Below are 23,869 nucleotides of genomic sequence, written 5' to 3' on the forward strand. Positions count from 1 at the left end.
TTAGTGCGTTTGGCTTCTCTTAACCCTTAGCCACCGCTTGCCGAAATTTCCACACTATCATCTGTCGATCTGCAGAGCTCGATGACGGCCTCGCGGCCGTTCCTGAGCTCGTGGAACGGTCGAATCTGTAGTTGTTTCCAGATCTCTCCCACACAACGGCCTCCCAGAAGCTTGGATTACAGAAGTACGCCACTACTCCCAGCCGGAGATTCACGATTGAAAGCAGAATGACATGAGCTACACGCAGCTCCGATTTTTTTTTTTTTTTGTGTCTGACCTACTTTGAAAGACTTTGTAGTCGATTTACTTACTACTATCGCTGTTGGAAACCAGGTGATAACCGCACAGTATTTTAGAGACGATCAGGTAATGAAAATTTAGAATAAGTAAAACAGTATCAAAAGAAGTTGTGTGGTGGAGCAGCACATGCAATTCACGCTTCCTAGATACTCGTTACTGCATAGAATAATTCTTTTGTCTGCGGCGTCTTCAGTATCCGTCTTCTGGAAATTTTGCTTGCAGTATATTGTGCAATCTTTTCGTTATGAGTTGGTGCTTGGTTTCCCGATGTTCTTTTGTTTAGTGCATTCGCCTTCTCTTTACCCTGAGAAACCACATACCGAAACTGAGGCACTGCCGGCTGTTCATAAGCAGTGCTCGATGAAGTTATTTCGCTTTTTATTCGTTGCCTTTAATATTCTTCTCATCAGTGGTGAGTGCTGCCTGCAGAAAGCGTTTATCTTGCGAATTCGCGTGAAAGTTTGTGTTCCCTGCGAGGCCCACTACTTGGGATTAACTTGACTGCTCCAGCCAGGTGGCTCGTTGGTCTAGGGGTATGATTCCTGCTTTGGGTGCAGGAGGTCCCGGGTTCAAATCCCGGACGAGCGCTGCCATTTTGACCGTGCTGAAGAGTAGGTGGAACTCAGCCCCGGTTGCAGCTCCTCAATGAAGAGTTGACGCCCGTTATAGCACGTGGATATAACAAGAATGCGGCACCAGTAAAGTACGTAGGTGTAATTCGGTAGAAAGGCAGACGGTAATTTTGCATGCAACGGAAAACAAGGTTGTCTTTGCGGGATATGTGCACCGTGAGTGGAGATTCAGCTTAATTGTGCGACAGTCTACCCTCATCTTACTAGCGACGGCAACAACCAAGGGGTGGCATGTAAGATTGAGCGTGGCTAAGAGTTTCTCATTATTAGTTAGCATCACACTTTGACAGAGCTGTGACAAGGCGAGTAGGGTGAGCTCAGGAAAGCCAGTAGCAAGCGCACTTGAAGTAGCCCTGAAGAACCGGATTATAAATTTTGCCAGCCATAATGAAGCTAGGGGCGTTCTCAGTTACCAAATACCGGTGCAATAAGAGAGCAACAGTATTTGACAGTAAAATGACGCCCTATCCGTCTAGCATACAACATTGCTTGTCTCTGCATACGCGGACGTGAGGTCATCTCGGAAATGAAATCCGAAATATAGATTAAAATTGTTGTGTTCCCGCCCGGGATCGAACCGGGGACCTTCTGCGTGTGAAGCAGACGTGATAACCGCTACACCACGGAAACGACGGTTCTTTTCATGTACCACCCGGAGAATCGTAATAGCAACAGTTTCTCTTCTGTGTTAGCAAGGGCATCGGCTACGAGCTCCCTCCGATTCGTGAAGTTCCTGTAGTAAAAGACGTCGATGGAAACAATCCAACCGCGACAGACAGGGAGAACGCTGGCTGAGCTGCAGCCCTACATGGTGAGACCATCAAAGGTGGCGTCATTCACATGCAGTGCGTTTTCGGAACGAATAGGCTCGTTGGCCTAGGGGTATGATTCCTGCTTCGGGTGCAGGAGGTCCCGGGTAAAAAAAATCCCGGACGAGCCCTTGCGTTTTGTACAACGGTGTGGTAACAAATCGCATGGCGGCGGCTGTTTCGCGCATTTCCAGGCCTCCAAGTCAGCGCTAAAATCCGACAACCAGTTCTGAAACCGTTTCATGTTTCATTTGAGCCATGTGCACCCTGCTGATGGAACGTTTGAAGTTGATTTAAATGGTCACAGTAGAGATCGTAGCAAGTGTCTTGCTGGGTGCGACGAAAACGGGTTTCCGCCCGCAATCGAGCCGGGGACCTTCTGCGTGTTCGGCACGGCGCCTGGGCTCGGCGGCAGCTGCTGCTCTTTCCTTCCTTGCGAGATACCGTCGATTCGCGCAGTCGTTATTGCAAAAGATGTCACCAAAGGCAATCGCTTCGTTAGCGGCACTTTGCCTGGGCTCGGCGGCAGCTCTACATGGAGGCACCAGCAGCCCAGCCAGGCCGCCGCCGCCACCGGTGCGCCACAGCGCAAGGAGCCGGCGGCCGCCCTGCAATGCCCCTGTCGTTGCATATTCCACCCGCCCCATATCCTCTCCATGTCTGACTCACTACGCCAAATGACACTGCAGTCGACGTGCTTATTACTATCGCTTTTGGAAGAACCGAGGCGCAGTATTCTAGTGTCGAACCGGTACTGCAAATTGGGATTAAGCAAAAATTTATTGTGTGGTCGAGCGACAGCCTCGGCTCGCTCTTCCTATATGATCGCTTCTTGTGCGGAATAATTCCTAGCTCGCCGATGGCTTCAGAGTTGGTCTTCTCGAAGTTTTGCTTTCGCACTGCATTCCGCAATCTTTTCGTTATGAGTTGTGTGCTTCGGTTTCCCGACTTTCTTGTGTTTAGTGCGTTTGGCTTCTCTTAACCCTTAGCCACCGCTTGCCGAAATTTCCACACTATCATCTGTCGATCTGCAGAGCTCGATGACGGCCTCGCGGCCGTTCCTGAGCTCGTGGAACGGTCGAATCTGTAGTTGTTTCCAGATCTCTCCCACACAACGGCCTCCCAGAAGCTTGGATTACAGAAGTACGCCACTACTCCCAGCCGGAGATTCACGATTGAAAGCAGAATGACATGAGCTACACGCAGCTCCGATTTTTTTTTTTTTTTGTGTCTGACCTACTTTGAAAGACTTTGTAGTCGATTTACTTACTACTATCGCTGTTGGAAACCAGGTGATAACCGCACAGTATTTTAGAGACGATCAGGTAATGAAAATTTAGAATAAGTAAAACAGTATCAAAAGAAGTTGTGTGGTGGAGCAGCACATGCAATTCACGCTTCCTAGATACTCGTTACTGCATAGAATAATTCTTTTGTCTGCGGCGTCTTCAGTATCCGTCTTCTGGAAATTTTGCTTGCAGTATATTGTGCAATCTTTTCGTTATGAGTTGGTGCTTGGTTTCCCGATGTTCTTTTGTTTAGTGCATTCGCCTTCTCTTTACCCTGAGAAACCACATACCGAAACTGAGGCACTGCCGGCTGTTCATAAGCAGTGCTCGATGAAGTTATTTCGCTTTTTATTCGTTGCCTTTAATATTCTTCTCATCAGTGGTGAGTGCTGCCTGCAGAAAGCGTTTATCTTGCGAATTCGCGTGAAAGTTTGTGTTCCCTGCGAGGCCCACTACTTGGGATTAACTTGACTGCTCCAGCCAGGTGGCTCGTTGGTCTAGGGGTATGATTCCTGCTTTGGGTGCAGGAGGTCCCGGGTTCAAATCCCGGACGAGCGCTGCCATTTTGACCGTGCTGAAGAGTAGGTGGAACTCAGCCCCGGTTGCAGCTCCTCAATGAAGAGTTGACGCCCGTTATAGCACGTGGATATAACAAGAATGCGGCACCAGTAAAGTACGTAGGTGTAATTCGGTAGAAAGGCAGACGGTAATTTTGCATGCAACGGAAAACAAGGTTGTCTTTGCGGGATATGTGCACCGTGAGTGGAGATTCAGCTTAATTGTGCGACAGTCTACCCTCATCTTACTAGCGACGGCAACAACCAAGGGGTGGCATGTAAGATTGAGCGTGGCTAAGAGTTTCTCATTATTAGTTAGCATCACACTTTGACAGAGCTGTGACAAGGCGAGTAGGGTGAGCTCAGGAAAGCCAGTAGCAAGCGCACTTGAAGTAGCCCTGAAGAACCGGATTATAAATTTTGCCAGCCATAATGAAGCTAGGGGCGTTCTCAGTTACCAAATACCGGTGCAATAAGAGAGCAACAGTATTTGACAGTAAAATGACGCCCTATCCGTCTAGCATACAACATTGCTTGTCTCTGCATACGCGGACGTGAGGTCATCTCGGAAATGAAATCCGAAATATAGATTAAAATTGTTGTGTTCCCGCCCGGGATCGAACCGGGGACCTTCTGCGTGTGAAGCAGACGTGATAACCGCTACACCACGGAAACGACGGTTCTTTTCATGTACCACCCGGAGAATCGTAATAGCAACAGTTTCTCTTCTGTGTTAGCAAGGGCATCGGCTACGAGCTCCCTCCGATTCGTGAAGTTCCTGTAGTAAAAGACGTCGATGGAAACAATCCAACCGCGACAGACAGGGAGAACGCTGGCTGAGCTGCAGCCCTACATGGTGAGACCATCAAAGGTGGCGTCATTCACATGCAGTGCGTTTTCGGAACGAATAGGCTCGTTGGCCTAGGGGTATGATTCCTGCTTCGGGTGCAGGAGGTCCCGGGTAAAAAAAATCCCGGACGAGCCCTTGCGTTTTGTACAACGGTGTGGTAACAAATCGCATGGCGGCGGCTGTTTCGCGCATTTCCAGGCCTCCAAGTCAGCGCTAAAATCCGACAACCAGTTCTGAAACCGTTTCATGTTTCATTTGAGCCATGTGCACCCTGCTGATGGAACGTTTGAAGTTGATTTAAATGGTCACAGTAGAGATCGTAGCAAGTGTCTTGCTGGGTGCGACGAAAACGGGTTTCCGCCCGCAATCGAGCCGGGGACCTTCTGCGTGTTCGGCACGGCGCCTGGGCTCGGCGGCAGCTGCTGCTCTTTCCTTCCTTACGAGATACCGTCGATTCGCGCAGTCGTTATTGCAAAAGATGTCACCAAAGGCAATCGCTTCGTTAGCGGCACTTTGCCTGGGCTCGGCGGCAGCTCTACATGGAGGCACGGGCTCGGCGGCAGCTCTACATGGAGGCACCAGCAGCCCAGCCAGGCCGCCGCCGCCACCGGTGCGCCACAGCGCAAGGAGCCGGCGGCCGCCCTGCAATGCCCCTGTCGTTGCATATTCCACCCGCCCCATATCCTCTCCATGTCTGACTCACTACGCCAAATGACACTGCAGTCGACGTGCTTATTACTATCGCTTTTGGAAGAACCGAGGCGCAGTATTCTAGTGTCGAACCGGTACTGCAAATTGGGATTAAGCAAAAATTTATTGTGTGGTCGAGCGACAGCCTCGGCTCGCTCTTCCTATATGATCGCTTCTTGTGCGGAATAATTCCTAGCTCGCCGATGGCTTCAGAGTTGGTCTTCTCGAAGTTTTGCTTTCGCACTGCATTCCGCAATCTTTTCGTTATGAGTTGTGTGCTTCGGTTTCCCGACTTTCTTGTGTTTAGTGCGTTTGGCTTCTCTTAACCCTTAGCCACCGCTTGCCGAAATTTCCACACTATCATCTGTCGATCTGCAGAGCTCGATGACGGCCTCGCGGCCGTTCCTGAGCTCGTGGAACGGTCGAATCTGTAGTTGTTTCCAGATCTCTCCCACACAACGGCCTCCCAGAAGCTTGGATTACAGAAGTACGCCACTACTCCCAGCCGGAGATTCACGATTGAAAGCAGAATGACATGAGCTACACGCAGCTCCGATTTTTTTTTTTTTTTGTGTCTGACCTACTTTGAAAGACTTTGTAGTCGATTTACTTACTACTATCGCTGTTGGAAACCAGGTGATAACCGCACAGTATTTTAGAGACGATCAGGTAATGAAAATTTAGAATAAGTAAAACAGTATCAAAAGAAGTTGTGTGGTGGAGCAGCACATGCAATTCACGCTTCCTAGATACTCGTTACTGCATAGAATAATTCTTTTGTCTGCGGCGTCTTCAGTATCCGTCTTCTGGAAATTTTGCTTGCAGTATATTGTGCAATCTTTTCGTTATGAGTTGGTGCTTGGTTTCCCGATGTTCTTTTGTTTAGTGCATTCGCCTTCTCTTTACCCTGAGAAACCACATACCGAAACTGAGGCACTGCCGGCTGTTCATAAGCAGTGCTCGATGAAGTTATTTCGCTTTTTATTCGTTGCCTTTAATATTCTTCTCATCAGTGGTGAGTGCTGCCTGCAGAAAGCGTTTATCTTGCGAATTCGCGTGAAAGTTTGTGTTCCCTGCGAGGCCCACTACTTGGGATTAACTTGACTGCTCCAGCCAGGTGGCTCGTTGGTCTAGGGGTATGATTCCTGCTTTGGGTGCAGGAGGTCCCGGGTTCAAGTCCCGGACGAGCCCTGCCATTTTGACCGTGCTGAAGAGTAGGTGGAACTCAGCCCCGGTTGCAGCTCCTCAATGAAGAGTTGACGCCCGTTATAGCACGTGGATATAACAAGAATGCGGCACCAGTAAAGTACGTAGGTGTAATTCGGTAGAAAGGCAGACGGTAATTTTGCATGCAACGGAAAACAAGGTTGTCTTTGCGGGATATGTGCACCGTGAGTGGAGATTCAGCTTAATTGTGCGACAGTCTACCCTCATCTTACTAGCGACGGCAACAACCAAGGGGTGGCATGTAAGATTGAGCGTGGCTAAGAGTTTCTCATTATTAGTTAGCATCACACTTTGACAGAGCTGTGACAAGGCGAGTAGGGTGAGCTCAGGAAAGCCAGTAGCAAGCGCACTTGAAGTAGCCCTGAAGAACCGGATTATAAATTTTGCCAGCCATAATGAAGCTAGGGGCGTTCTCAGTTACCAAATACCGGTGCAATAAGAGAGCAACAGTATTTGACAGTAAAATGACGCCCTATCCGTCTAGCATACAACATTGCTTGTCTCTGCATACGCGGACGTGAGGTCATCTCGGAAATGAAATCCGAAATATAGATTAAAATTGTTGTGTTCCCGCCCGGGATCGAACCGGGGACCTTCTGCGTGTGAAGCAGACGTGATAACCGCTACACCACGGAAACGACGGTTCTTTTCATGTACCACCCGGAGAATCGTAATAGCAACAGTTTCTCTTCTGTGTTAGCAAGGGCATCGGCTACGAGCTCCCTCCGATTCGTGAAGTTCCTGTAGTAAAAGACGTCGATGGAAACAATCCAACCGCGACAGACAGGGAGAACGCTGGCTGAGCTGCAGCCCTACATGGTGAGACCATCAAAGGTGGCGTCATTCACATGCAGTGCGTTTTCGGAACGAATAGGCTCGTTGGCCTAGGGGTATGATTCCTGCTTCGGGTGCAGGAGGTCCCGGGTAAAAAAAATCCCGGACGAGCCCTTGCGTTTTGTACAACGGTGTGGTAACAAATCGCATGGCGGCGGCTGTTTCGCGCATTTCCAGGCCTCCAAGTCAGCGCTAAAATCCGACAACCAGTTCTGAAACCGTTTCATGTTTCATTTGAGCCATGTGCACCCTGCTGATGGAACGTTTGAAGTTGATTTAAATGGTCACAGTAGAGATCGTAGCAAGTGTCTTGCTGGGTGCGACGAAAACGGGTTTCCGCCCGCAATCGAGCCGGGGACCTTCTGCGTGTTCGGCACGGCGCCTGGGCTCGGCGGCAGCTGCTGCTCTTTCCTTCCTTACGAGATACCGTCGATTCGCGCAGTCGTTATTGCAAAAGATGTCACCAAAGGCAATCGCTTCGTTAGCGGCACTTTGCCTGGGTTCGGCGGCAGCTCTACATGGAGGCACCAGCAGCCCAGCCAGGCCGCCGCCGCCACCGGTGCGCCACAGCGCAAGGAGCCGGCGGCCGCCCTGCAATGCCCCTGTCGTTGCATATTCCACCCGCCCCATATCCTCTCCATGTCTGACTCACTACGCCAAATGACACTGCAGTCGACGTGCTTATTACTATCGCTTTTGGAAGAACCGAGGCGCAGTATTCTAGTGTCGAACCGGTACTGCAAATTGGGATTAAGCAAAAATTTATTGTGTGGTCGAGCGACAGCCTCGGCTCGCTCTTCCTATATGATCGCTTCTTGTGCGGAATAATTCCTAGCTCGCCGATGGCTTCAGAGCTGGTCTTCTCGAAGTTTTGCTTTCGCACTGCATTCCGCAATCTTTTCGTTATGAGTTGTGTGCTTCGGTTTCCCGACTTTCTTGTGTTTAGTGCGTTTGGCTTCTCTTAACCCTTAGCCACCGCTTGCCGAAATTTCCACACTATCATCTGTCGATCTGCAGAGCTCGATGACGGCCTCGCGGCCGTTCCTGAGCTCGTGGAACGGTCGAATCTGTAGTTGTTTCCAGATCTCTCCCACACAACGGCCTCCCAGAAGCTTGGATTACAGAAGTACGCCACTACTCCCAGCCGGAGATTCACGATTGAAAGCAGAATGACATGAGCTACACGCAGCTCCGATTTTTTTTTTTTTTTTGTGTCTGACCTACTTTGAAAGACTTTGTAGTCGATTTACTTACTACTATCGCTGTTGGAAACCAGGTGATAACCGCACAGTATTTTAGAGACGATCAGGTAATGAAAATTTAGAATAAGTAAAACAGTATCAAAAGAAGTTGTGTGGTGGAGCAGCACATGCAATTCACGCTTCCTAGATACTAGTTACTGCATAGAATAATTCTTTTGTCTGCGGCGTCTTCAGTATCCGTCTTCTGGAAATTTTGCTTGCAGTATATTGTGCAATCTTTTCGTTATGAGTTGGTGCTTGGTTTCCCGATGTTCTTTTGTTTAGTGCATTCGCCTTCTCTTTACCCTGAGAAACCACATACCGAAACTGAGGCACTGCCGGCTGTTCATAAGCAGTGCTCGATGAAGTTATTTCGCTTTTTATTCGTTGCCTTTAATATTCTTCTCATCAGTGGTGAGTGCTGCCTGCAGAAAGCGTTTATCTTGCGAATTCGCGTGAAAGTTTGTGTTCCCTGCGAGGCCCACTACTTGGGATTAACTTGACTGCTCCAGCCAGGTGGCTCGTTGGTCTAGGGGTATGATTCCTGCTTTGGGTGCAGGAGGTCCCGGGTTCAAATCCCGGACGAGCCCTGCCATTTTGACCGTGCTGAAGAGTAGGTGGAACTCAGCCCCGGTTGCAGCTCCTCAATGAAGAGTTGACGCCCGTTATAGCACGTGGATATAACAAGAATGCGGCACCAGTAAAGTACGTAGGTGTAATTCGGTAGAAAGGCAGACGGTAATTTTGCATGCAACGGAAAACAAGGTTGTCTTTGCGGGATATGTGCACCGTGAGTGGAGATTCAGCTTAATTGTGCGACAGTCTACCCTCATCTTACTAGCGACGGCAACAACCAAGGGGTGGCATGTAAGATTGAGCGTGGCTAAGAGTTTCTCATTATTAGTTAGCATCACACTTTGACAGAGCTGTGACAAGGCGAGTAGGGTGAGCTCAGGAAAGCCAGTAGCAAGCGCACTTGAAGTAGCCCTGAAGAACCGGATTATAAATTTTGCCAGCCATAATGAAGCTAGGGGCGTTCTCAGTTACCAAATACCGGTGCAATAAGAGAGCAACAGTATTTGACAGTAAAATGACGCCCTATCCGTCTAGCATACAACATTGCTTGTCTCTGCATACGCGGACGTGAGGTCATCTCGGAAATGAAATCCGAAATATAGATTAAAATTGTTGTGTTCCCGCCCGGGATCGAACCGGGGACCTTCTGCGTGTGAAGCAGACGTGATAACCGCTACACCACGGAAACGACGGTTCTTTTCATGTACCACCCGGAGAATCGTAATAGCAACAGTTTCTCTTCTGTGTTAGCAAGGGCATCGGCTACGAGCTCCCTCCGATTCGTGAAGTTCCTGTAGTAAAAGACGTCGATGGAAACAATCCAACCGCGACAGACAGGGAGAACGCTGGCTGAGCTGCAGCCCTACATGGTGAGACCATCAAAGGTGGCGTCATTCACATGCAGTGCGTTTTCGGAACGAATAGGCTCGTTGGCCTAGGGGTATGATTCCTGCTTCGGGTGCAGGAGGTCCCGGGTAAAAAAAATCCCGGACGAGCCCTTGCGTTTTGTACAACGGTGTGGTAACAAATCGCATGGCGGCGGCTGTTTCGCGCATTTCCAGGCCTCCAAGTCAGCGCTAAAATCCGACAACCAGTTCTGAAACCGTTTCATGTTTCATTTGAGCCATGTGCACCCTGCTGATGGAACGTTTGAAGTTGATTTAAATGGTCACAGTAGAGATCGTAGCAAGTGTCTTGCTGGGTGCGACGAAAACGGGTTTCCGCCCGCAATCGAGCCGGGGACCTTCTGCGTGTTCGGCACGGCGCCTGGGCTCGGCGGCAGCTGCTGCTCTTTCCTTCCTTACGAGATACCGTCGATTCGCGCAGTCGTTATTGCAAAAGATGTCACCAAAGGCAATCGCTTCGTTAGCGGCACTTTGCCTGGGTTCGGCGGCAGCTCTACATGGAGGCACCAGCAGCCCAGCCAGGCCGCCGCCGCCACCGGTGCGCCACAGCGCAAGGAGCCGGCGGCCGCCCTGCAATGCCCCTGTCGTTGCATATTCCACCCGCCCCATATCCTCTCCATGTCTGACTCACTACGCCAAATGACACTGCAGTCGACGTGCTTATTACTATCGCTTTTGGAAGAACCGAGGCGCAGTATTCTAGTGTCGAACCGGTACTGCAAATTGGGATTAAGCAAAAATTTATTGTGTGGTCGAGCGACAGCCTCGGCTCGCTCTTCCTATATGATCGCTTCTTGTGCGGAATAATTCCTAGCTCGCCGATGGCTTCAGAGCTGGTCTTCTCGAAGTTTTGCTTTCGCACTGCATTCCGCAATCTTTTCGTTATGAGTTGTGTGCTTCGGTTTCCCGACTTTCTTGTGTTTAGTGCGTTTGGCTTCTCTTAACCCTTAGCCACCGCTTGCCGAAATTTCCACACTATCATCTGTCGATCTGCAGAGCTCGATGACGGCCTCGCGGCCGTTCCTGAGCTCGTGGAACGGTCGAATCTGTAGTTGTTTCCAGATCTCTCCCACACAACGGCCTCCCAGAAGCTTGGATTACAGAAGTACGCCACTACTCCCAGCCGGAGATTCACGATTGAAAGCAGAATGACATGAGCTACACGCAGCTCCGATTTTTTTTTTTTTTTTGTGTCTGACCTACTTTGAAAGACTTTGTAGTCGATTTACTTACTACTATCGCTGTTGGAAACCAGGTGATAACCGCACAGTATTTTAGAGACGATCAGGTAATGAAAATTTAGAATAAGTAAAACAGTATCAAAAGAAGTTGTGTGGTGGAGCAGCACATGCAATTCACGCTTCCTAGATACTAGTTACTGCATAGAATAATTCTTTTGTCTGCGGCGTCTTCAGTATCCGTCTTCTGGAAATTTTGCTTGCAGTATATTGTGCAATCTTTTCGTTATGAGTTGGTGCTTGGTTTCCCGATGTTCTTTTGTTTAGTGCATTCGCCTTCTCTTTACCCTGAGAAACCACATACCGAAACTGAGGCACTGCCGGCTGTTCATAAGCAGTGCTCGATGAAGTTATTTCGCTTTTTATTCGTTGCCTTTAATATTCTTCTCATCAGTGGTGAGTGCTGCCTGCAGAAAGCGTTTATCTTGCGAATTCGCGTGAAAGTTTGTGTTCCCTGCGAGGCCCACTACTTGGGATTAACTTGACTGCTCCAGCCAGGTGGCTCGTTGGTCTAGGGGTATGATTCCTGCTTTGGGTGCAGGAGGTCCCGGGTTCAAATCCCGGACGAGCCCTGCCATTTTGACCGTGCTGAAGAGTAGGTGGAACTCAGCCCCGGTTGCAGCTCCTCAATGAAGAGTTGACGCCCGTTATAGCACGTGGATATAACAAGAATGCGGCACCAGTAAAGTACGTAGGTGTAATTCGGTAGAAAGGCAGACGGTAATTTTGCATGCAACGGAAAACAAGGTTGTCTTTGCGGGATATGTGCACCGTGAGTGGAGATTCAGCTTAATTGTGCGACAGTCTACCCTCATCTTACTAGCGACGGCAACAACCAAGGGGTGGCATGTAAGATTGAGCGTGGCTAAGAGTTTCTCATTATTAGTTAGCATCACACTTTGACAGAGCTGTGACAAGGCGAGTAGGGTGAGCTCAGGAAAGCCAGTAGCAAGCGCACTTGAAGTAGCCCTGAAGAACCGGATTATAAATTTTGCCAGCCATAATGAAGCTAGGGGCGTTCTCAGTTACCAAATACCGGTGCAATAAGAGAGCAACAGTATTTGACAGTAAAATGACGCCCTATCCGTCTAGCATACAACATTGCTTGTCTCTGCATACGCGGACGTGAGGTCATCTCGGAAATGAAATCCGAAATATAGATTAAAATTGTTGTGTTCCCGCCCGGGATCGAACCGGGGACCTTCTGCGTGTGAAGCAGACGTGATAACCGCTACACCACGGAAACGACGGTTCTTTTCATGTACCACCCGGAGAATCGTAATAGCAACAGTTTCTCTTCTGTGTTAGCAAGGGCATCGGCTACGAGCTCCCTCCGATTCGTGAAGTTCCTGTAGTAAAAGACGTCGATGGAAACAATCCAACCGCGACAGACAGGGAGAACGCTGGCTGAGCTGCAGCCCTACATGGTGAGACCATCAAAGGTGGCGTCATTCACATGCAGTGCGTTTTCGGAACGAATAGGCTCGTTGGCCTAGGGGTATGATTCCTGCTTCGGGTGCAGGAGGTCCCGGGTAAAAAAAATCCCGGACGAGCCCTTGCGTTTTGTACAACGGTGTGGTAACAAATCGCATGGCGGCGGCTGTTTCGCGCATTTCCAGGCCTCCAAGTCAGCGCTAAAATCCGACAACCAGTTCTGAAACCGTTTCATGTTTCATTTGAGCCATGTGCACCCTGCTGATGGAACGTTTGAAGTTGATTTAAATGGTCACAGTAGAGATCGTAGCAAGTGTCTTGCTGGGTGCGACGAAAACGGGTTTCCGCCCGCAATCGAGCCGGGGACCTTCTGCGTGTTCGGCACGGCGCCTGGGCTCGGCGGCAGCTGCTGCTCTTTCCTTCCTTACGAGATACCGTCGATTCGCGCAGTCGTTATTGCAAAAGATGTCACCAAAGGCAATCGCTTCGTTAGCGGCACTTTGCCTGGGTTCGGCGGCAGCTCTACATGGAGGCACCAGCAGCCCAGCCAGGCCGCCGCCGCCACCGGTGCGCCACAGCGCAAGGAGCCGGCGGCCGCCCTGCAATGCCCCTGTCGTTGCATATTCCACCCGCCCCATATCCTCTCCATGTCTGACTCACTACGCCAAATGACACTGCAGTCGACGTGCTTATTACTATCGCTTTTGGAAGAACCGAGGCGCAGTATTCTAGTGTCGAACCGGTACTGCAAATTGGGATTAAGCAAAAATTTATTGTGTGGTCGAGCGACAGCCTCGGCTCGCTCTTCCTATATGATCGCTTCTTGTGCGGAATAATTCCTAGCTCGCCGATGGCTTCAGAGCTGGTCTTCTCGAAGTTTTGCTTTCGCACTGCATTCCGCAATCTTTTCGTTATGAGTTGTGTGCTTCGGTTTCCCGACTTTCTTGTGTTTAGTGCGTTTGGCTTCTCTTAACCCTTAGCCACCGCTTGCCGAAATTTCCACACTATCATCTGTCGATCTGCAGAGCTCGATGACGGCCTCGCGGCCGTTCCTGAGCTCGTGGAACGGTCGAATCTGTAGTTGTTTCCAGATCTCTCCCACACAACGGCCTCCCAGAAGCTTGGATTACAGAAGTACGCCACTACTCCCAGCCGGAGATTCACGATTGAAAGCAGAATGACATGAGCTACACGCAGCTCCGATTTTTTTTTTTTTTTTGTGTCTGACCTACTTTGAAAGACTTTGTAGTCGATTTACTTACTACTATCGCTGTTGGAAACCAGGTGATAACCGCACAGTATTTTAGAGACGATCAGGTAATGAAAATTTAGAATAAGTAAAACAGTATCAAAAGAAGTTGTGTGGTGGAGCAGCACATGCAATTCACGCTTCCTAGATACTAGTTACTGCATAGAATAATTCTTTTGTCTGCGGCGTCTTCAGTATCCGTCTTCTGGAAATTTTGCTTGCAGTATATTGTGCAATCTTTTCGTTATGAGTTGGTGCTTGGTTTCCCGATGTTCTTTTGTTTAGTGCATTCGCCTTCTCTTTACCCTGAGAAACCACATACCGAAACTGAGGCACTGCCGGCTGTTCATAAGCAGTGCTCGATGAAGTTATTTCGCTTTTTATTCGTTGCCTTTAATATTCTTCTCATCAGTGGTGAGTGCTGCCTGCAGAAAGCGTTTATCTTGCGAATTCGCGTGAAAGTTTGTGTTCCCTGCGAGGCCCACTACTTGGGATTAACTTGACTGCTCCAGCCAGGTGGCTCGTTGGTCTAGGGGTATGATTCCTGCTTTGGGTGCAGGAGGTCCCGGGTTCAAATCCCGGACGAGCCCTGCCATTTTGACCGTGCTGAAGAGTAGGTGGAACTCAGCCCCGGTTGCAGCTCCTCAATGAAGAGTTGACGCCCGTTATAGCACGTGGATATAACAAGAATGCGGCACCAGTAAAGTACGTAGGTGTAATTCGGTAGAAAGGCAGACGGTAATTTTGCATGCAACGGAAAACAAGGTTGTCTTTGCGGGATATGTGCACCGTGAGTGGAGATTCAGCTTAATTGTGCGACAGTCTACCCTCATCTTACTAGCGACGGCAACAACCAAGGGGTGGCATGTAAGATTGAGCGTGGCTAAGAGTTTCTCATTATTAGTTAGCATCACACTTTGACAGAGCTGTGACAAGGCGAGTAGGGTGAGCTCAGGAAAGCCAGTAGCAAGCGCACTTGAAGTAGCCCTGAAGAACCGGATTATAAATTTTGCCAGCCATAATGAAGCTAGGGGCGTTCTCAGTTACCAAATACCGGTGCAATAAGAGAGCAACAGTATTTGACAGTAAAATGACGCCCTATCCGTCTAGCATACAACATTGCTTGTCTCTGCATACGCGGACGTGAGGTCATCTCGGAAATGAAATCCGAAATATAGATTAAAATTGTTGTGTTCCCGCCCGGGATCTTTTTTTTTTTTTTTTTTTTTTTTTTTTTTTTTTTTTTTTTTTTTTTTTTTTTTTTTGTAACCAAAATATTTATTTCAGAAAGAAAAATAAGAAACAACAAATAAAATTATCTCTATGGTTGTGTATTACACGTTTTCATATTAATTTTGTTCATCTATTTATGGTATTTGTTACTCTTATTTATTTTGTAAGACATGCTGTCCATTTTCTAATTTTCCTTTCTATCTTTTCGTTTTTAAGCACTTCGATAACTTTTTCCTATATTCGTTACTGAGCGTAGTCCATTTTCATTGCAATATGGTTATGTCCAAGTTTGTTGTGGCCTATAATGACATGATTGGCATTTCTCTGATGTCACAGAGTTATTCACTTGCAATGTGCATACAAACAAAACAAAGATGAGCATAGTTATTTAGATAGTGATTACATTAAGTTACATACATTTAAATTACATATTGCATTTAAGGCATGAAAGGATGATAGAAACAGAGGAGGTCCGGTTTTAGTTCGGCTTTTAAGCATGCATCACATATTATTTACATGGAAGGACAGATCTGACAGTTGAAGGTCGAAGGTGAAAGTAGAGATGAGTGCAAAGGTTTATTAGTACATCTTATGACTTTGTGGCACTTAGGAAGGGAAAAGAACACTTTTATATGTACCTGTTATTCCGGTGGTGATTTGGAGGTTGTAGCACTGAAACACTACACCCTAGGGTGTTCACACAGATAAAAACACTTTCTTTCTCTTTTTGCTGCATTTCTTAAAACACTTTGGCGCACTTCTACTTTCACTTTCTTTTTGGATTTATACTATTTCACTTTTATCACTGCACTGCACTGTGGAGGTTGCTGTGGTGCTGTGGGGAGGCTCGCTGGTGTTCACGTGCCGCCGGGGAAGACGTCGTCGATGGCTGCCTGCAGGGGTATCCGGAGGAAGTTCTGGAAGTTCTCGTCGTACCGCCTGTGCTGCTGCGCTTCCTTATGTTCCTCCCAGAGGTCCATCAGGAAGTCGACGTGGTCCGTCTGCCGCTTCGTCACGATGGCGTGGCCTGTCATGCCGAGGATCCACAGGGTTGCCAGCCTTTTCGGCCTGGGAAATGGTTTGATGTCGGGCGCAGTGATAACTGTAGGTGTTATAGCTCGCTGGTCCGTTCTATTTATTTTTGCCACCATTCTCTGGCACGTTTCCCATATGCTGACCACGTTTTTACATGTGAAGCGGTGCTCTAGTGTGTCGACACAGTTGCATGCTTCACATTTATCTGAATCTCTCAGTTTGATCCGGGCTAATTTTTCGTTTGTTGGTATCGTCCTGTTTACTATTCGGTACCAGCTCGCCTTCACGTGCTTTGGTAGCGTGGTTTCCGTGATGTTTTTCCATATCTGTGGCCAGTTGTGATTGGGGAACTTGTTTTCTATTTTGTTTCTGGCAGGCCTTCCCCTCAGCGCCCTGTATATTTTCCTCGCTGTCCTGTGACTGGGATTTGCCACGGTTGTCAATGCATAGCTCTTGTCTATGTAGTATTGTCTTACGTGGCAAATCTTATACGGGATGTGGCTCGTGTTTATTGGCGGTTCTTCAGATCCAGGTTTCATTCTTCTTATCAGTGCTGCTGTGATGCTTTCTGGGTTCTTCTCCTTGATTTCCAGCGTCCTTTTTAGTAGAAGCGCCGCACATTTCGTCCTTACTTCCACAAGACCGAGTCCTCCTTCCTCTATCGGTAGCGAGCATGTTTCCTGCGCCACTTTGAAGATTTCTCTTCGCCATAGGAGGTAGTATACGGCTCCCGTGATTGCCCTAGCTATTTCTTTGGGTAGGGTCAGGATCTGTGCCAGGTAGTAGGCTTTCGATAGGATCGTTGTGTTTATGAGGTCTATTCTTTGATGCAGGGTTAGTTGCCTGTTTGAATGCACTCTCGTGAGGCCTCGTATTACATGTAGTGCGTTCCTCCAGTTGTATGTTGCCATTTTTTGTGGACAAGGCTGCATGAAGATGCCGAGTACTTTGTGGTTCTCGACTACTTCATACCACTGACTCGCTGCATTTATCTGCTTATTCCCAATTGGCAGTAGCACTGTTTTCTTTTTGTTTATTTTTGCACCTGACGCTTCTTCAAAAGTGTGCAGTATTTCTTCCACCGTTTTTATTTCTTCACGTTGTTGGATGAAGATTCCCATGTCATCTGCGTAGGCTACGCAGGCCACTGTTTTGTCTTCCACCGTGTAGCCTGCTATGCTATTGGCGATCTTCTTCAATAGCGGGTCTAGTGCTACTGCAAAAAGGGCCATTGACAGGGGGCAGCCTTGCCTCACTGACCTGTTAAGCTCTATGTATTTTGTTGTCCATCCGTTTATGGTTATTCTGGATTTGCCATTCTTTAGTAGTTTTTCGACGATGCTGTTGAATTTTGGTCCGAATCCTAGTCTTCTTAACGTCTTCATTAAGTAGCTGTGATCGATCCTATCGAAAGCCTTGTTGAAGTCTACGGATATTATTGCTGCTGTATTCCTGTTGGTAGCTGCATGTGCTATCACGTCTCTATAGGTGGAGGTAGCGTTAAATATACTTCTACCTGGCACTGCACACGTCTGCCACGGACTTATTGTTTTGGTCATTGCAGTCTTCAAGTTGCTTGCGAGGCATTTGGCTATTAATTTGTAATCGGCATTCAGGAGCGTGACGGGACGGTAGTCTTCTATTCTTCGGGCTTTTTTCTGTTTCGGTATGAGTATGATGGTCCCATCCGTGAGCTTGGCTGGTATCTCTGCTCCGCCTAAGATCTCATTTACCATCTCCGTCACTTTCCCTCCGATTATGTCCCAGTACTCGATGTAAAACTCGGTCGGGATGCCGTCGGTGCCCGGTGATCTTCCTTTGGCACTGCTCTTGAGGACTGCTCTGACTTCGTCTTCGTCGAAGGTCTCCGTTAGTTTTGTTCTGTCTGCCTCCGTTAGCATCCGTGTTGTGTTTTGCAGGATTTTTGTTACTGCTCGTTGTTCTATTTCTTCTTTTTGGAAGAGTTGTTCGAAGTACGTCTCTATGTGTCTTTTAATTTCTAGTTTTGTTTTAAGTGATCGCCCTTCGCCGTCGCACAGTTCCTTAATGGTCTTGCTCGCCGCCCTTTCCCTCTCCCTGTTGATGTGGTGCAGGGTAGCGGGCTCGTCCTCCACTTCGCCGTACGTTTTACTTCTTGTGATTACTCCCCTCATTTGCTGTCTTTTGATCAGTAGCATTTTTGCTTTGATCCTCCTCACCCTAGGCAAGAAAGATTGGTCTTCTAACGGCGCATTTAGGGCATCTTTCAGGCACTGTTGATAAAAGTCGGCAGTGTTCCTCCTCCAGAACGCTTTTTCGGCGCAGAACCGAATTAGCAGTCTTCTCAGCGCTGGTTTAGTGCGCGTAATCCACCAGTCTATTGTGGTGCTGTGCTCTGCTCTCTTCGCAAAGCACTCCTGCCACGTGGCTGCTATCTCCTTTCTCAGAGCGACGTCTTGCAGGTGGTCGGTGTTTAGCTTCCAGGAGCTTCTTCCCGCTGCCGTCTTCTCTGTTTCCAAACGGATGCTGCACTCGTAGCAGGAGTGGTCGGAAAACATGACTGGACAGACCTCCACTCGCGATATTTTGTCTGCCAAGTCTCTGCTTACGTAAATTCTATCAAGTCTGCTTCTTCCGTTTCTGTAGAAGTATGTGAACTCTGTGAGTGCGGGATTTTTCACTCTCCACGAATCCTCCAGTTTTAAACGTTTAACAAGTTCTTGTAATTCGGCGCACACGTTTGCCACTGGGATCTGATCCTCTTGAGCGGTCACACAATTGAAGTCACCACCAATTATGATATTGTTGTTGTTGTGTAGGATAAGTTCACATATTTCTTCATTAAAGAAGTTGCTCCTGGCTCTCTTGTTGTTTGTGCCTGACGGTGCATATACGTTCACAACTAACGTGCCCTCTATTTGGATCGCAATTCCTCGGCCGTTTGATAACATCTTGGGTTCGTCAGTTTCTATTCCATGTCTGACCATTATCGCGGTGCCGCACCTCGATTCTGGGTCTATGTTTGTGTAGATGTCGAACCCCGGTATCCGTTCTATCGCCGTCGATGCCACTTCTTGCAAAAGCGCTACGTCTGCGGCTCTGTGTCTTAAGAACTGTGCGAGGGCGTCTATCTTTACTGCTGTAGTCATTTTATTTACGTTGCAAGTGATTATCTGGTATGAGTTTTTTGCCAGCCTAGCCATTTCTATTGTCCGTCAGAGCTGTCGTCAGAGTCCGTGTGCTGCAGCTGTGGCCGGTCTGGCCCGCTTTGCCTCCTCTCCTGTGAGGAACTGGAATTTTGCCTTTTCCTTTCCTTTTTGGTTCCTGTTTTGTTTGCCGTTTTGTTTGTCGTTTCTGTGTCTTCTTCTGTGTTCCGTTGTTTCCCCTTGGCTTTTTCTCCGCTCCTCTTCTTGGAGGTGGTTGCGGCGACGTCATCTTCTTGGTTTAATTTCAGTATCTTTTTAAGTTGGTTCACGTTTTCTCTTATCTTCTGCTCGCGTGCCTGTTCGTGTGTGGCTGGAGTACCACTTTCATTTTCTGCTTTTTCAGTTTCCATCATTTCTATTTCTCGTTCTGGTTCTTTTTCCTTTCTCGCTTGCTTCGCCAGCGTTTTCTGTGTACGCGCCGTCTTGGGCTGTACTTGCTGTTCGGCCTCGTCCGAGCTGCCGTCGCTAATCTTCCTTTTGTCGGCGCTTCCGGGTGCTGGCCCGGCGGCCGGCTCGGGGCCGGGGGTAGCCGGGGCAGCGGGCTGGGGCGCGGGTTCTGTGGCCTCCTCCTCCTCCTCCATTGTGTCCTGCTCGGCTGTAGCGGCGGCGGGGCCCGCGGCGGCAGGCTCGTTGTCGTTACTGTCCTCTCCCTGTGGCTGCGGGGCAGCGTCCGCTATTCTCAGCGACGGAAAATCAGCGTTGAGATTCATCATCGCGCCTGCGTACGTATTCTCTCTAGGAATCTGTACCGGCCGTTTTCGTGGGCAGTCGTTCCTCATGTGATCCGTGGCATGACAAATGGAGCACGTCTGAGGTTGGCCTGTGTACGAGACGAAGCCTCTGTGCCCGCATACGTTGATGAATGACGGAATATGTTTCCTTAGGTCCATTTTTACGGTGCGCACACCCGAGTCTACCTGAATGCGGTATGCACTCGACCACTTGTCTCTCGATATCCCGAAAACGTTTCCGTATAGTCTGCAGGTTTTTACAATTTCTTCGTCAGGGACTTCGAAAGGCAGATTGTATATTTTTATATTCCTGATTCCGTAACCAGAATGCTGGATCGTGACGTCACTTGTGGTTCCGTCCCTATGTTTGAACTTCCAGATGCCCCTGTTTAGATTTACTACTCTATCAATTTCCGCGGCGTTTCCGATTTTTACAAACAGTGTGTTCAAAATAAAGTCCAATTGTAGTCCCTCGATTTCCTCTACTGGTACTTTCACATCGTCAATGATCCAATTGTGAATTTCAAACGCGTTCGGTCTTTCACCATTCTTATCGAAAGTACACTGAATAGTGTCCCTCCTGTTTGTCGTTGATGCCATGTTTTCCAAAAATAACCGGTCAATAAAATAAAGAACTTATACTCGCCAAAGCAGCGACGGCGGCGGCACGCTGTCCACCTCGGGCAGCGGGCAGCGGGCGCGGTGCGGGGACGGTCTCGTGGCCGGCCGGCGACGGCGGGACGGCCGGGAAAATCCTCTGCTACCTGCGACGCACAGTAGCGAGCGGCACACGTGTTCACAGGCGGGCAGCCAGCCAAGTCCGGGGACCTTCTGCGTGTGAAGCAGACGTGATAACCGCTACACCACGGAAACGACGGTTCTTTTCATGTACCACCCGGAGAATCGTAATAGCAACAGTTTCTCTTCTGTGTTAGCAAGGGCATCGGCTACGAGCTCCCTCCGATTCGTGAAGTTCCTGTAGTAAAAGACGTCGATGGAAACAATCCAACCGCGACAGACAGGGAGAACGCTGGCTGAGCTGCAGCCCTACATGGTGAGACCATCAAAGGTGGCGTCATTCACATGCAGTGCGTTTTCGGAACGAATAGGCTCGTTGGCCTAGGGGTATGATTCCTGCTTCGGGTGCAGGAGGTCCCGGGTAAAAAAAATCCCGGACGAGCCCTTGCGTTTTGTACAACGGTGTGGTAACAAATCGCATGGCGGCGGCTGTTTCGCGCATTTCCAGGCCTCCAAGTCAGCGCTAAAATCCGACAACCAGTTCTGAAACCGTTTCATGTTTCATTTGAGCCATGTGCACCCTGCTGATGGAACGTTTGAAGTTGATTTAAATGGTCACAGTAGAGATCGTAGCAAGTGTCTTGCTGGGTGCGACGAAAACGGGTTTCCGCCCGCAATCGAGCCGGGGACCTTCTGCGTGTTCGGCACGGCGCCTGGGCTCGGCGGCAGCTGCTGCTCTTTCCTTCCTTACGAGATACCGTCGATTCGCGCAGTCGTTATTGCAAAAGATGTCACCAAAGGCAATCGCTTCGTTAGCGGCACTTTGCCTGGGCTCGGCGGCAGCTCTACATGGAGGCACCAGCAGCCCAGCCAGGCCGCCGCCGCCACCGGTGCGCCACAGCGCAAGGAGCCGGCGGCCGCCCTGCAATGCCCCTGTCGTTGCATATTCCACCCGCCCCATATCCTCTCCATGTCTGACTCACTACGCCAAATGACACTGCAGTCGACGTGCTTATTACTATCGCTTTTGGAAGAACCGAGGCGCAGTATTCTAGTGTCGAACCGGTACTGCAAATTGGGATTAAGCAAAAATTTATTGTGTGGTCGAGCGACAGCCTCGGCTCGCTCTTCCTATATGATCGCTTCTTGTGCGGAATAATTCCTAGCTCGCCGATGGCTTCAGAGCTGGTCTTCTCGAAGTTTTGCTTTCGCACTGCATTCCGCAATCTTTTCGTTATGAGTTGTGTGCTTCGGTTTCCCGACTTTCTTGTGTTTAGTGCGTTTGGCTTCTCTTAACCCTTAGCCACCGCTTGCCGAAATTTCCACACTATCATCTGTCGATCTGCAGAGCTCGATGACGGCCTCGCGGCCGTTCCTGAGCTCGTGGAACGGTCGAATCTGTAGTTGTTTCCAGATCTCTCCCACACAACGGCCTCCCAGAAGCTTGGATTACAGAAGTACGCCACTACTCCCAGCCGGAGATTCACGATTGAAAGCAGAATGACATGAGCTACACGCAGCTCCGATTTTTTTTTTTTTTTTGTGTCTGACCTACTTTGAAAGACTTTGTAGTCGATTTACTTACTACTATCGCTGTTGGAAACCAGGTGATAACCGCACAGTATTTTAGAGACGATCAGGTAATGAAAATTTAGAATAAGTAAAACAGTATCAAAAGAAGTTGTGTGGTGGAGCAGCACATGCAATTCACGCTTCCTAGATACTAGTTACTGCATAGAATAATTCTTTTGTCTGCGGCGTCTTCAGTATCCGTCTTCTGGAAATTTTGCTTGCAGTATATTGTGCAATCTTTTCGTTATGAGTTGGTGCTTGGTTTCCCGATGTTCTTTTGTTTAGTGCATTCGCCTTCTCTTTACCCTGAGAAACCACATACCGAAACTGAGGCACTGCCGGCTGTTCATAAGCAGTGCTCGATGAAGTTATTTCGCTTTTTATTCGTTGCCTTTAATATTCTTCTCATCAGTGGTGAGTGCTGCCTGCAGAAAGCGTTTATCTTGCGAATTCGCGTGAAAGTTTGTGTTCCCTGCGAGGCCCACTACTTGGGATTAACTTGACTGCTCCAGCCAGGTGGCTCGTTGGTCTAGGGGTATGATTCCTGCTTTGGGTGCAGGAGGTCCCGGGTTCAAATCCCGGACGAGCCCTGCCATTTTGACCGTGCTGAAGAGTAGGTGGAACTCAGCCCCGGTTGCAGCTCCTCAATGAAGAGTTGACGCCCGTTATAGCACGTGGATATAACAAGAATGCGGCACCAGTAAAGTACGTAGGTGTAATTCGGTAGAAAGGCAGACGGTAATTTTGCATGCAACGGAAAACAAGGTTGTCTTTGCGGGATATGTGCACCGTGAGTGGAGATTCAGCTTAATTGTGCGACAGTCTACCCTCATCTTACTAGCGACGGCAACAACCAAGGGGTGGCATGTAAGATTGAGCGTGGCTAAGAGTTTCTCATTATTAGTTAGCATCACACTTTGACAGAGCTGTGACAAGGCGAGTAGGGTGAGCTCAGGAAAGCCAGTAGCAAGCGCACTTGAAGTAGCCCTGAAGAACCGGATTATAAATTTTGCCAGCCATAATGAAGCTAGGGGCGTTCTCAGTTACCAAATACCGGTGCAATAAGAGAGCAACAGTATTTGACAGTAAAATGACGCCCTATCCGTCTAGCATACAACATTGCTTGTCTCTGCATACGCGGACGTGAGGTCATCTCGGAAATGAAATCCGAAATATAGATTAAAATTGTTGTGTTCCCGCCCGGGATCTTTTTTTTTTTTTTTTTTTTTTTTTTTTTTTTTTTTTTTTTTTTTTTTTTTTGTAACCAAAATATTTATTTCAGAAAAAAAAATAAGAAACAACAAATAAAATTATCTCTATGGTTGTGTATTACACGTTTTCATATTAATTTTGTTCATCTATTTATGGTATTTGTTACTCTTATTTATTTTGTAAGACATGCTGTCCATTTTCTAATTTTCCTTTCTATCTTTTCGTTTTTAAGCACTTCGATAACTTTTTCCTATATTCGTTACTGAGCGTAGTCCATTTTCATTGCAATATGGTTATGTCCAAGTTTGTTGTGGCCTATAATGACATGATTG

General features: G+C 48.4%; 12 non-coding genes across 12 annotated transcripts; 7 read left to right on the forward strand and 5 right to left on the reverse strand.

Annotated features, from left to right (window-relative positions):
* The first annotated feature begins 816 nt into the window (after window positions 1–816).
* On the forward strand, window positions 817–889 carry Trnap-ugg (transfer RNA proline (anticodon UGG)). The gene has a single exon. It is a non-coding gene; the product is annotated as a tRNA-Pro (tRNA).
* Window positions 890–1,489: 600 nt separating this feature from the next.
* Window positions 1,490–1,562, reverse strand: Trnav-cac (transfer RNA valine (anticodon CAC)). Its single transcript has one exon. It is a non-coding gene; the product is annotated as a tRNA-Val (tRNA).
* Window positions 1,563–3,516: 1,954 nt separating this feature from the next.
* On the forward strand, window positions 3,517–3,589 carry Trnap-ugg (transfer RNA proline (anticodon UGG)). The gene has a single exon. It is a non-coding gene; the product is annotated as a tRNA-Pro (tRNA).
* A 600-nt stretch (window positions 3,590–4,189) lies between these two features.
* Window positions 4,190–4,262, reverse strand: Trnav-cac (transfer RNA valine (anticodon CAC)). The gene has a single exon. It is a non-coding gene; the product is annotated as a tRNA-Val (tRNA).
* Window positions 4,263–6,246: 1,984 nt separating this feature from the next.
* On the forward strand, window positions 6,247–6,318 carry Trnap-ugg (transfer RNA proline (anticodon UGG)). The gene has a single exon. It is a non-coding gene; the product is annotated as a tRNA-Pro (tRNA).
* A 601-nt stretch (window positions 6,319–6,919) lies between these two features.
* Trnav-cac (transfer RNA valine (anticodon CAC)) lies at window positions 6,920–6,992 on the reverse strand. The gene has a single exon. It is a non-coding gene; the product is annotated as a tRNA-Val (tRNA).
* Window positions 6,993–8,947: 1,955 nt separating this feature from the next.
* Window positions 8,948–9,019, forward strand: Trnap-ugg (transfer RNA proline (anticodon UGG)). Its single transcript has one exon. It is a non-coding gene; the product is annotated as a tRNA-Pro (tRNA).
* A 601-nt stretch (window positions 9,020–9,620) lies between these two features.
* Window positions 9,621–9,693, reverse strand: Trnav-cac (transfer RNA valine (anticodon CAC)). Its single transcript has one exon. It is a non-coding gene; the product is annotated as a tRNA-Val (tRNA).
* A 1,955-nt stretch (window positions 9,694–11,648) lies between these two features.
* Window positions 11,649–11,720, forward strand: Trnap-ugg (transfer RNA proline (anticodon UGG)). Its single transcript has one exon. It is a non-coding gene; the product is annotated as a tRNA-Pro (tRNA).
* A 601-nt stretch (window positions 11,721–12,321) lies between these two features.
* Window positions 12,322–12,394, reverse strand: Trnav-cac (transfer RNA valine (anticodon CAC)). The gene has a single exon. It is a non-coding gene; the product is annotated as a tRNA-Val (tRNA).
* Window positions 12,395–14,349: 1,955 nt separating this feature from the next.
* Window positions 14,350–14,421, forward strand: Trnap-ugg (transfer RNA proline (anticodon UGG)). Its single transcript has one exon. It is a non-coding gene; the product is annotated as a tRNA-Pro (tRNA).
* An 8,422-nt stretch (window positions 14,422–22,843) lies between these two features.
* On the forward strand, window positions 22,844–22,915 carry Trnap-ugg (transfer RNA proline (anticodon UGG)). Its single transcript has one exon. It is a non-coding gene; the product is annotated as a tRNA-Pro (tRNA).
* Window positions 22,916–23,869: the final 954 nt, after the last annotated feature.

This window comes from Schistocerca serialis, chromosome 2 (genome assembly GCF_023864345.2).
Source record: "Schistocerca serialis cubense isolate TAMUIC-IGC-003099 chromosome 2, iqSchSeri2.2, whole genome shotgun sequence".
Taxonomy (NCBI): Eukaryota; Metazoa; Arthropoda; class Insecta; order Orthoptera; family Acrididae; genus Schistocerca; species Schistocerca serialis.